Consider the following 13,465-nt stretch of genomic DNA (forward strand, 5'->3'; position numbering starts at 1 on the left):
ATTCCTTCTTCTTGACTATAGCCTTGAACTACTAGCGTTGCCTTGTTCCTTGTTGTGTTTCCAAACACATCAAGTTTGTTTCTAAATACCCACCTGGTTCCTAAAATTGTTCTGTCGGCAGGTCGTGGAACCAGGTGTTATACGTTGTTCCTCTCAAATTGATGGACTTCATCTTGCATAGCCGTAATCCAGTCAGCATCTTTCAATGCTTCCTTGATATTTTTGGGCTCAATTTGAGAGAGAAAGGTTGAGAAAGAAAATGAGTTTCTTGACTTTGATCTAGTTTGAACCCCTGAGTCAAGAGGAGTGATCATATTTTCAAGAGGGTGTGAACTTTTGTGCTTCCAGTTAGACACTTGAATCTCATTGTGAGGGGGTTCAGGTACTTCTGAATGTGATCCTTAGTTGACGTGAGTTCCGCTTCTCATCTCAGCATGTGGGGTTCCTTGGATAGCATCAACAACTCTGCTCTCAGCTTTAGTTGTTGTGATTAAGGAACCGGGTTCCTCCATATCAGTTGGAGACATAGATGAACCATCATCATTTGATTCCTTGATGTGACTCATCATGTCAGCCTTTCCATTTGCCCTGTCAATGACTTCACCAGGAACAATTGACTGATCTCCATCTTGATCAATCTTATCATGTGATTCTTTCCACATAGGTGGTGAGATTCATCAAAGATCGCATGTATGCTTTCCTCAACACATTGAGTTCTTTTGTTGTATACTTTGTAGGCTTTGCTTTGTGATGAATAGCCTAGGAAGATTCCTTCATCACTTTTGGCATCGAATTTTCCAAGTGTTTCCTTACCGTTGTTGAGGAAAAAACATTTGTAGCCAAATGTCCTTAAATATGTCAGCTTGGGTTTCCTCCCGTTCAGTAGTTCATAGGGGGTTTTGTTCAGGAGGGACCTGATCATGCACATGTTCACCAAGTAGCATGCAGTGTTGACTGCTTCTGCCCAGAAACTTTTTGCAATCTCGCTGTTAATCTACATTGTTCTTTCCATGTCTTCAAGAGTCCTATTCTTCCTCTCCACGACACTATTTTGTTGAGGTGTTCTTGGAGCTTATACACACTACATTATGGCTCATCTTCACCTGGTTCTTCTTCATAAATGCAGCAAATACTTGAAAATATTCATCCTTGGTTCTGAGAAATAGGGTCTAGGTGAATCTGGAATAGTCGTCCACTATAACAAACATGTACTTCTTTCCTCCTCTACTTGGTACCCTCATGGGTCCACACAGATCCATATGGAGGAGATCAAGTAGCCTTGAGGTACTAACTTCCTTTTTGGGCTTGAAGGAGGATTTGACTTGCTTTCCTTTTAGACATACATCACACACCTTGTGATCCTTGAAACTTGACTTGGGCAGGCCACGAACCAGGTCCTTCTTGACCAATTTGTTCAGCAACGTAAAACTTGCATGACCCAATCTTCTGTGCCATAGTTCAGCATCATCATCAACAACGCTCAGACAAGTGAGATCCCTATTTTGCAAGGACTCAAAACCAACAACATAAATTTTTTTGTATCTTTTAGCCACCAGAACCACTTCACCAGTCACAAGATTTGTGACTGTGCATATTTTTGACACAAATTCCACTTTGTTTCCCTTGTTGCAGATTTGGGAAACACTCAGTATGCTGTACTTTAAGCCATTCACATAATACACATTTTCGATTGAGTGAGTGAGAGAGTTCCCAATCCTTCTAACTCCCAGAATGTATCCCTTTTTGCCATTTCCAAAGGACACACTCCCCCTTTGTAGGGCTTTGAGTGAAAGGAAATCATCAGTGCTTCCAGTCATGTGCTTAGAAAACCCACTATCCATATACCATTTTTGGCTGCTTTATTTCACTGCTCCCTGCACAAGGAAATCAAGGATTAGACTTAGGAACTCAAATGAGTTTAGGTCCTTGTAATGAGGAAACGGGTGAATCAAGGCTCTTCTTGTCCAAGCAGGCATCATACGTTTTTTATATGAGGAATCGAGTTCTTTAGTAGTAGTTATCTTTTCAACAAAAAGTTTGTTTTCTACTGGAACTGAAATCTAGCTTTACAGGTTTCTTTAAAATTCCCGGTGTTACCACAGTGAGTGCAAAGCCAATTGTCAGGGATGGTAACATACTTGTTATGAGGATTGTAAGGAGTCCTTTCCTTTTGGATCCCGATTCACTGCCTGTTCCCCCCATCGTTCTTATACATAGCAGTGACTCCATCAGAGGACCAGGTCCACTTAAAGGATTTCTCTAGGTCATTTCTAATTCTGCCTAGATCTTCCTGAAGTTGTCGGTTTCTCTCAAGTTCAATACACAGACTAGATTTCATTGATTTTAACTCATTTTCAAGCTTAAGGTGTGCTTCACTTGCAAATTCCTTTCCTTTTTTTGTGTTTCCATGCCTGCTTTCCTTTTTTAATTCCTTAATTATTTCCTTTAGGTCCATAACTACTACTAATAGGTCATCTCTCTCAAGTTCTACACTTGTAATTTTTTCAATCAGAACATCTTTTTCTTTCTTTAAATCCTCGATGGTTTCTTTGAGATCAACTACTAGATCATCTCTCTCATGTTCTACCTCTCCTGGTTCCACAGTTAGTCCATTTCTATCATTTATAAGACTATGATAAGCGTCAATTAGAACATTTGCCAAAGATATAAGCTTTTTCTAAGAGTAATACTTCAAATTTCTTTGAACGTCTAGAAAGTTTACCTCATCTTCATCACCATCGTCAGATTTTGCCATCAGGGCAAAGATAGAGTCATATTCAGCTGCTTCACTTTCTACTGCCATCATGGAACTGTCACCTTGTTCATCATCTTCTCCATATTCGCTAGAAGAGTCTCCCCATGCAGTAAGAGCTTGTTTCACAACATTGTCAGCTGCATCTTTTCTCTTGAATCTTTTGTCACGAATCGGGTTCCTTTTAGCTCTTTTGTCTGTATTGTGCTTGTACTGGTCTTGCTTGTAGAGAGGAAAATCCTTGATGAAATGTCCTGGCTTCCCGCATTTATGACATAGGTCATACCCTCTTGGCTTGCTGGAACTGCCCCTCCTTGGAATACCTCCATTTCTACGAACCATTTTCTGAAATCTCTTTGTCAGGTAAGCCATATCAGCATCCTCACCACTTGAGTCATTGTTGTCTGTCTTGAGGACCAGGTTCTTCTCCCTTTTGGGCTCTCTTCTCTCATTATCCTTCTTCTTCTTCATTTTGATAAGTTTTCAGATTATCAATGAGTTCATCAATGGTCAGCTTCTGCAAATCCTTTACCTCTGTGATAGTAGTTACTTTAATTTCCCAGGAACCAAGTAATACACTAAGTATTTTCCTGACAAGGTTGTTCCTGGGAATGATTTCTCCTAGAGAGTGAAGCTCATTGATGATAGAAGTGAAGCGAGTGTGCATGTCCTGAATGGACTTATCATCCTTCATCCCGAAGAGCTCATACTCGGTGGTTAGCATATCAATCTTTGACTGCTTGACTTGAGTTGTCCCTTCTTGTGCTATTTGGATAGCTTCCCAGTTCTCCTTAGCAGCTTGACAAGCTGAAATCCTGTTGTATTCATCTGGTCCAATACCACAGACGAGAATCTTTTTTGATCGAGAGTTCTTCTCTATAGCCTTGGGATCAGCATCGTTGTACTCCTTTCTTGTTTTGGGAACTGTCACTGCTGGTTCACCAATGGTCTTCATAGGAACGAAGGGTCCATCGCAAATAACATCCTAGAGCTGAATCTTCGGCCATGATAAAATCATGCATCCTTGTCTTCCACCACCCGTAGTATTGGCCGTTGAATCTTGGTGGTCTGTAGGTAGATTGACCTTCTTCAAAGTTTGGTGGAGCATCCATGAGGATCCTTTCTAGGTGTTAGCCTGATAGAAAAAAGCTGCTCTATTGCCAATTGATAGAAATTAAGGGTCCACCAAACTATATAGAGAACCAGGTTCTCTATTAGTTCCCACAAAAACGCACACACACAGTAGTAAGTAAATGACACAATGGAATTTTACATGAAAAACTCCCAGCTCACGGGATTAAAAGCCATGACCTAACCTCGTAGGATTTCAACTTCAGTATTGAGCAAACTTCATATTGCAACCTACTGTAACCTAGAAATTAACCTCTTAATCTCTCACTAACTTGTAACAACTCTATTACAAGCCCCTTTGTAATAACTCTATTACAAAGCTTACAACTTGACTAACTCTAGCCAAGACACAAACTCAAGATTTATGGTTTTGCAAAAGGTTTCCTACATAATGCTTCTGACTAAGCTAAGTAGAAATTACAAGTAAATCACTTTAACAAAGGTGCAACACAACTAAGGACATATAATGACTCAATACAGGAAACTGGTCCTTCGTTATGTTGTTCTTTGTTCTTGATGCCCTTGAAAGTCACTTGCCAGATTGACACACACTTGAGAGAAAGCTTGATGAATTCTAGGATATGCAAGTGTGATGTTTTTCATTTGCTTCATGTTAATATTACATAAGTGACATCACTTGAATGATGCAAGCATGTTTGGTACCTATTCCCCATAAAGTGACTGTTGCACTGTATGCACTGTGGCGTGTGCAGAGAAATAGTTGCAGCGACTTTATAGCTGTGGGGATTGACTGGTACAGTCAGCAAGGGAAGTGATGTCCATTTGTTCCCTCTGTTGTTTCTTTGACACTGAAATGTTAAACCATGTCCCATACCTGAGATTTGTTGTTCTTGAGTACTTGAGGATGTGGAACAGGTTCCCCAGCTGGTTCTTAACTGTAAGTTTGTTAGATCATCAAAATATAACAGGATGCATAACCTATCATTTTTCCATCTTCATAATGGAGATACGACTAACTTTAGTGAAACAAAAAAAGAACGCATACTTTTAAGTTACAATCTTTTCCGTTGATTTAGTAGGGCAAGGGCGGATCCCGTGCTTAGCCATCAGGTTCATTCAAACCCAATATTTTAAATACGAGGTATAGATTTTTATTTAAAAACTCAAAAATAACAAATATCAAATAGGAGCCTATGATATCTAAAAGTACACTAAATTTAGTGTTATAGTTTTAAAAGATCAAACTCATCAAGTTAAGTCTTAAAATCTGTCTCAGAAAAGGGCAGTGGGGACATTAAGCTACAAGGTTCACCGTAGGTATTCACTTTCATCTTCTTCCTTTTACTTTACAATACTGGCTCTTAAAGATTGCAAAAGGAAGGAGATAAAAGACCTTGGAGACATCATTTCATTATCTTCTTCCTTTTCTAAGAGCATACACTTTTCAAGTATTTGTTAAAAAGAAAAAGATGTTTAAAGCTATAATCGTAAATTTGTGCATGTGGGGACAAGTATATACATGTAGTATCACCTAGTTTGTGTGTGGTGTGTTGCTAGAGGTGTTTGATAATTAGAGCAATAGCATTTTCTGCTGCATTTTGCACAGCTTTTAAATACCCTGTTTGATCTATTGAAGAAAAGGGGGTCCTAATATTCAAAAAATGTCAGCTGTTGATGTGGCTTTGAGTCCTATTCAGGCAAACAGGCATATCAGCAATGGCCCATTAGACCATTGCAGTAATGAATCAATTGTGATATACATTACTGTCGCGGGTTCAGTGATTCCCATGCGTGTATTGGAATCCGATTCCATCGCGTCAGTGAAGCTTAGGATCCAAACAAGTAAAGGATTTGTAGTGAAGAGACAGAAGTTAGTATTTGGAGGAAGAGAGTTGTCAAGAAATGATTCTCTTGTTAAGGACTATGGTGTCACTGATGGGAATGTTTTGCATTTAGTTCTGAAGCTCTCTGATTTGCTTGTTATTAATGTTAGGGCCACTTGTGGGAAGGAAATGTTGGTAGGCATCAGAATGTTGGGTATTTAAAGCGTAGTATTTTGAAAAAAAGGGAAAGATTTTGTTGGCGAGGAGCTTGAGGTTCATGAGTTTTTCTGTGATGGAGAGAAGCTTGAGGATCAGAGGCTCATTCATGATATTACTAGTACTACTGATGCTGTGATTCATTTGCTAGTTCAGAAAAAATCTGCTGAAGTTCGGGCTAAGCATCTCGAGAGGGATGTTGAACTCTCCGTCGTTGCAGCTAATAGGAATGAAGCACGAGGAGGTGGAGGAGGAGGGGGTGTTGTACATTGTGATGGAAATAGAAATAGTGCAATATCTAAACATGATTTTTTCGTCGAACCTATCATTCTCAATCCGAATAATATTGAACTGCCTTCATTCATTAGGGATGTGATCACTTGTGCATTTAATGCTTTGGCAAATGGAAAAACGCCCATCAGATCGTCCAACAAGTATGTTGCTGTATTTAAGCCTATAGATGAGGAACCATTAGCTGTGAATAATCCTCAAGGATTACCTTTATGATCCGATGGTGAAGGATTAAAGAGGGGAACTAAAGTAGGAGAAGGTGCACTAAGAGAGGTTGCAGCTTTCTTACTGGATCATCCAAAGGGCGGGAGGAGTCGCTTGTTGTACAAAGGTGAGATCGGCTTTTCTGGTGTCTCCCCCACGGTTATGGTTCAGTGCTTGCACGAAGGGTTTCACCATCCGGATGGATTTGAGTGGTGGGCTAAGTACACTAAGGTTGGCTCGCTGCAGTTATTTGTGAAGAATGAAGGGAATTGTGAGGATATAGGTCCTAGAGATTTTCCTGTGGAGGAGGTTCATAAGATCACTGTCTTCGACATAAGAACAGCTAATGCAGATAGGCATGCTGGAAATATCTAATCAGCAGGGATGGAGAAGAAGGGCGAATCGTGCTTACTCCAATAGACCACGGCTACTGCTTGCCTGAACATGTAAGAGCTTATTTGTTTTCTTTTTAAACGTTGTTTGAACAGTCTATCGGAAACAGCCTCTTTACTTCATCAGGGTTGGGGTAAGGTCTGCGTACACACTACCCTCCATAGACCCCACTTGTGGGATTGTACAGGGCTGTTGTTGTTGTTGTTTGAACAGTCTTTTGATTGCTATCTTTCAACTTTCATGAAATTGATGATTAGCGATTTAGAAAGTGGTTGGAATGCAAAGAGAAAAATTGCAGAATTCCAATTCTATACCTGGTGAATTGATTGTTTAGGTATATGAAAGTACTTAAAGTTTGAAGTAGTTTGTTCTCTGCATTAACGTTACATGCGATGAATTTAGATGCTTACAAAAGTATGCTTACTCTGTATAAGAGCTAAATATTTACCCTGTATGATGTGCCTGAAATAGGAAATGGTTTAATCGGATGTTTCCTCTCTTGTTGTTAGATCAAAGTTTCACCACTCGAGTTACTTAGAGGTCTCTAAAGATAAGAATTGATGTTAATTTCTGAAGTGTTAACTTGCACTTCCATAGGTTATTAATACCATCTATATTAGTGCTATAGAGTGAAATTTATTCTCTTAAGAATCTTGACTTTTTCCTAGATTTCCATTACTACCTGGATGATTGTTCTGGTTATTCTATTATCTTGTTGGTATTACTGCTTCTTTGGCTTTTTCACTACTGTGTTTCTCTCTATTCTGTTGTGCTTGATTATGCAAGCTTGCTTTGAGCCAAGGGTCTATTGAAAACAGCCTCTCTGCCTGTGGGATTATACTGCGTACGTTGTTGTAAGAATCTTGACTTTGCACAAATAAATGTGTGTTGCAGTTTGAAGATTGCACATTCGATTGGCTTTATTGGCCACAAGCCCGGCTTTCTTACTCACCTGAAACTATTGACTACATAAAATCATTGATGCTGAAGAAGACATTGCACTTCTTAGGTTATGTGGATGGGAATTATCTGTTGAATGTGCTCGTAATCTCCGTATCTCGACCATGCTTCTGAAGAAAGAGGTAGAGAGAGGACTTACTCCTTTTGCCATAGGAAGCATTATGTGCAGAGAAACTTTGAACAAGGAATCTGTTATTGAGGAGATTGTTAATGAAGCTCAAGATTCCATGCTTCCTGGCATGAGTAAATCTGCATTTCTTGAAACAGTCTCCAAACTTATCGATATCAGGCTTGAGAAGCTAAAGAAATAAATCTTCTCAAGAATTGTAAGTATGTATTTGTTGTATGTATACAGTGACCAGTCCATAATATGTAGATGGAACTGAAGGCAGTACCCAAGGTGGATGACTGACTATGTCGTCTATCGTCAAGAAAACCTGTTTCCTTAAACCTTTGCTCATTATCAGTTTGATGGTTTCTCTAATATGAGACACAAGTTATAATAACTAATTAAATAAATGGAGTTTCTTGATTTGAATGCTAGTTCTTTGCTGTATGTTTTTTGTTCTGCTCTGATCCTTCCCTTCAAAGTAACAAGGACTTTTTGATGCAACTGCAGACACTATCTCTCTGCTCTAGTTTAAGAACCTAATAAGTCAAAACGTGAACGAATATCCCACAATGAATTATAGCGGTCTAGTGGTTTGGCTCGTGGTAGCGACACTGTTCTGGTTCAGAATACTTAATGGATCAAGGAGATACAAAACTCCACAATAAATAAATGGTAATGTAGTGGTAGCAACCCCAGTTTGCGATACTTAATGGATTAAAATGCAGAATAGTTACAAATTGTTGTGGTTAATGGATAACTTCACTCAGCAAAGGTGACTTTACTCTAGAAATGGAGTCCGCACAAACAGGGATCAGGCCGAGCCTGGACTAGTATTAGAGGTCTGCCTCTTTGAGCTTGACTTTGCTACAAGAGCGTTGTCATGAGACAGCAAGAGTGCTGCAAAGCTAAGGTCTGCGAGCTAACACCAAGACAAAACGGGAAAACGGGCAAGTCATGGCCAAGGTCTTGAGAGTGGCAAGGCAGCTTGGCAAGACTTGGCAATCGAGGTGCGGGCTGACGGTGACACTACGGCATGGCAAAGGCATCAAAGCATGAGGTAGTGATGCTAAGGCAAGCCAAAAAACCAAGTGGGCAAGGACAAGCTAAGTGCAACGAACGCATGCGCGCAAGGCAGACTTGTCATGACATTGGGGCGTGGCAAAGGGCGGTGTACGTGGACATAGGCTAAGGCTTAATGTGGTTGCAATGCACGTGAGAGCAAGCATTGGCGCCTGATTCAAGCCAAGGCACGCATATAGGCAACAAGCTTCTGCTTTGACAAAGTCAATGGCGGTTGCAAGGTACATGTTGTGCACATGGGCAGTAGTTGGCTTTTGTTCAAATCTGGCAGGTGGTTACCAGAACGTTTTTGGAGCCTTATTTCCATTATCTTAGCATGATCCTAGTTGTCGGGGAATGTCAATTACATTTATGTTAAAATAGTGGACTGTTTGGGACAAGTGTCTCAGCCTAAGAGCGACAAGTGTAAAGGCAAAGGGATGTCACATGATCTATAGCTGTGCAGCACCCTTATGCTTGTAAAAACCTGTGGGAGTACATGTTAGAGTTAGGAAAGAGTTCCTAAGTCTGTTTTCACGAGTGAAAACGCCTAAGGATAAGAGAAGTCTTTGTGAGAAAATCTGAAGGTCAAGAGTGATCTTTTGTACACGGCATTATACTTCGAGTTTGAGTTTCTTTGTATGCTCGAGCTAAATACAAAGTTGGGGAAAGAGTTCCTTGTATATTGTTCCTTGTGTTCTTGTTTATTTCCAGTTGCCTTTTTCTTAAATCTTACTAAGTTGAAAGTTGCCTAAAAATATTCTAAGTCCAAAGTTGCTAAAATTTTGGCTAAGTGTTGGGACTGAAGTTGGGTGTGAGGCCTCGCTGCTGCGCAGGCTGGTTTTGGCGGACAGAAATCAGCCTGTGATAACTGGGATCAGAGCGGAGCAGGTTCGTAACGGAGATACGACGAGTAGTGGCAGATTTCATGGTCTTGTTTGAGAACATGGCCGGTGGGAACAATGAACCGCGGGAAAGGCTAGCGAAATTGGAGGCATTTATTGGGAATGTCCCTAAAGGTGGCTAAATTCAGACCCTCGTGACAAGACTTGCCTACCTTGAGGCAGAATTGGCAAGCTAAGTCAGAATGCAGATCTGAAGAATGAGACAGTGGTACTGCGACGTGTTGTGGGCGAGGATGTTCCTTAACGTGGTGTTAATCGTCTCAATGTAAAAATTCCTGAAGGTCCAATGACGTGTTGGGTGATTTTCACTTAGGTGAAGAGACTTCTGCTTCAAGGTCCAATGACGGAAAGAAAGACAAGGCTAAATAGTGAAACAAATGTGAGAATAACCATGCTAATGATTACAAGGGGAAGGGAAAGCAAGAGAGGAACTCCGAAGAGCAATGAAAAGGGCAGCAAATTTAGTGGTTGTTTGATTTGTGATGGGCCACATCGAGCAAGAGACTGTCCAACGAAGGCAGTGTTAAATGCAAGGACTGCAGCAGATGATAGGGCTGCATTTGGAGGCAATGACCAGTGAAAATCAAGTGGTGGGGTCAATGCAATTGTGGCTGAACAAGAGAGAGGCCAAGGATCGTTGCTTGTCAACCCTTTAGGACTCATAAATTGAGTAGGCCTCGACGAGGTCGAGTTTCAAAGGGTGCGGGTGGTTTGTTAGGGGTCCGCCTCTTTGAGCTTGACTTGACTACAAGAGCATTGTCATAAGGCAGCAAGAGTGCTGCAAAGCTAAGGTGTGGGAGCTAACACCAAGGCAAAAAGGAAAAATGGGCAAGTGATGGTCAAGGTCTTGAGAGTGGCAAGGCAGCTTCGCAAGGCTTGACAATCGAGATACAGGCTGAGATTGACGCTATGGCATGGCAAAGACATCAAGGCATGAGGCAGTGATACTAAGGCAAGGAAAAAACAAAGCGGGTAAGGGCAGGCTAAGTGCACTAAAGGCATGCGCGCAAGGCAAACTTGTCATGGCCAGTGACGGACCCAGGATTTTGCGCAAGCGGGTTCAATCTTAGAAGTACATAACTTTACTCGTAAAATAGTAATTGTTAAGTGGGTTCAAATAAAATATTTATACAAAATTTACGATGCTTTAATCGTAATTTATACATATACACAGTATTATTTTTTAGTGAAGTGGGTTTAGTTGAACCCGTTTGCCACCACGTGCGTCTGCCGCTGGTCATGGCATTGGGGCGTGGCAAAGGGCAGTGTGTGTAGGCATTGGCTAAGGCTTAATGTGGCTGCAATACACCTGAGAGCAAAGCATTGGCGCCTGATTCAAGACAAGGCACGCACATGGACAGCATGCTTTAGCTTTGACAAAGTCAATGGCGGTTACAAGGTACATATTGTGCACATGGGCAGCAGTTGGCTTTTGTTCAAATCTGGCAGATGGTTACCAGAACATTTTTGGAGCCTTATTTCCATTATCTTAGGGGGATGTCAACTACATTATGCTAAAATAGTGGGCTGTGTAGGACAAGTCTCTCAGCCTAAGAGTGACAAGTGTAAAGGCAAAGGGCTGTCACGTGATCTATAGCTGTGCAGCACCCTTATGCTTGTAAAAACGCGTGGTCTATTTTCCTAAGTCTGTTTTCACGAGTGAAAACGCCTAAGGATAAGAATAGTCTTTGTGAGAAAATCTGAAGGTCAAGAGTGTTAGATAATCTGAAATTTAAGTGACTAAAACTAGAAAAAATAAATGAACAGAAATGGCAGAATTATGTTCCGAGCCCACAAATTCCTTGTGTGTCCTTAAAGAATCTTATCCCCTCACTGTTGCCCAAGGTTAACGGATAAATTCTTCCCAGGATAGAACGGAACTTTCCAACTTAGCGGTAGCGGCACTTCAAACCACTAAGTTATCAGCGAACTCAAAATAATGGTGGGATCACACGACTTTGACTTACTTTATTTTGAAAGTAATGATGTAGAAAGAAGAATGAGATGAAGCAGAAGATGTCAGGATAAAAAATTCTGAAGGAATGGCTGCTTATTTATAGCCAACGAATTCTGGATTGAAAGGGTGTGAAAGTGGTTGTTCACACTTCAGATGGCTATTCGTGAAATGCAACCCTCTCTTTGGTGGCTATTCGTGAAACAGCCTCTCTTTGGTGGTTGTTTAATTAACGCGGGAAAATTAAAGACGGAAATTAATTAATTTAACGTTACTAATAACGGTCATTCAAAATATTAATATAAAATATTAATATTTATTTAATTAATTCCATTTTATTGGTCCAAAAAATTAAGTCAATCAATCATATCAATTGACCGAATGCGAAGCCGAGCCGAACGAGCGACGACGACGACGGCGCGAGGCCCCTTCCTCTTAGCTCCTTTTAAGAGCTTAAGGAAGTGCTTCTATATTTAAACCCAACAAAATACTTGTCTTTAACCAATGAGGGGACAAAGTGCAAAAGCCAAAGTTGCCTTTCCACCTTCTTTCCTCATTTCCCATTCACACTACCACTTCAACACCAACAATCCCCCACATGAATGGGGAATGATGAACATGCATGAAAAATTTTGTGTGATTCGCAACTAAGGACTAATTGCATCGGGATAAGTAGGTTTCCCTTTGAACTTTCCGTAGTGAGCATATATCGGATATACTCGGTCAATCGGTAGATTTGATATCTTTGAACCGTCGAGCTTTAGTATATACCTAGACAACATATGTCAGACAATTAATCCTTATCCATCTTTTGGTTCTCATTGTTGTGTTCGTTTTAGCCATGAACACCGCCTGGTTTCATAAGTGCATAGAGAATTGGCCTTACAACATTCTCTTTGAAGCGGCTTACACTTCACACTTATATAGGTGATTCCTAAACATGTTATCCCATAAATACCCTATTTGATATACCCCATATCAAGCTTAGAAATCATTAAAAAGACCTAACACTTTATCCTTGGTACTGAACATTGTCTGCATCACGAGAATGGACCAAAATTTTATTTGACAATGTTGAACCGTCACTAATGACTTTGTTTGATCTTCTTGAACCTAGATCTTGGGATCTCCAGTCTTCTAGGTAGAGTTACCGCCATAGTGACTTGTCCTCGGCCATAGTCCCATTCCCTTTGTGGACTTTTCAACTCCCTCTCTAGTTAGGCCTTTTGTAAGCGGATCCGCCTCATTATCCTTTGATCTTACATAATCAATAGTGATAATTCCACTAGAAAGTAGTTGTCTAACGGTATTATGCCTTCGTCGAATGTGACGAGATTTGTCGTTATACATAACGCTCCCAGCCCTTCCTATTGCTGCTTGACTGTCGCAATGTATGCATACAGGTGCCAAAGGTTTGGGCCAAAAGGGAATGTCTTCTAAGAAATTCCGGAGCCATTCAGCTTCTTCACCGGCCTTGTCTAAAGCTATAAACTCAGACTCCATTGTAGAGCGAGCGATGCATGTCTGTTTGGACGACTTCCAAGACACTGTTCCCCCACCAATAGTAAATACGTATCCACTTGTGGATTTTGTTTCCGTTGATCCGGTGATCCAATTTGCATCACTATATCCCTCAATAACTGCGGGATAATTATTGTAATGCACTGCATAGTCTTGAGTATATTTCAAATATCCCAAGACTCG

The 13,465-nt window shown here is 40.7% G+C and overlaps 1 pseudogene; it reads left to right on the forward strand.

Annotated features, from left to right (window-relative positions):
• Nucleotides 1-5,144: 5,144 nt before the first annotated feature.
• On the forward strand, nucleotides 5,145-8,222 carry LOC109211728 (annotated as a pseudogene).
• The last annotated feature ends 5,243 nt before the right edge of the window (nucleotides 8,223-13,465 follow it).

The sequence above is a fragment of the Nicotiana attenuata genome, unplaced genomic scaffold (assembly GCF_001879085.1).
Source record: "Nicotiana attenuata strain UT unplaced genomic scaffold, NIATTr2, whole genome shotgun sequence".
NCBI lineage: Eukaryota > Viridiplantae > Streptophyta > Magnoliopsida > Solanales > Solanaceae > Nicotiana > Nicotiana attenuata.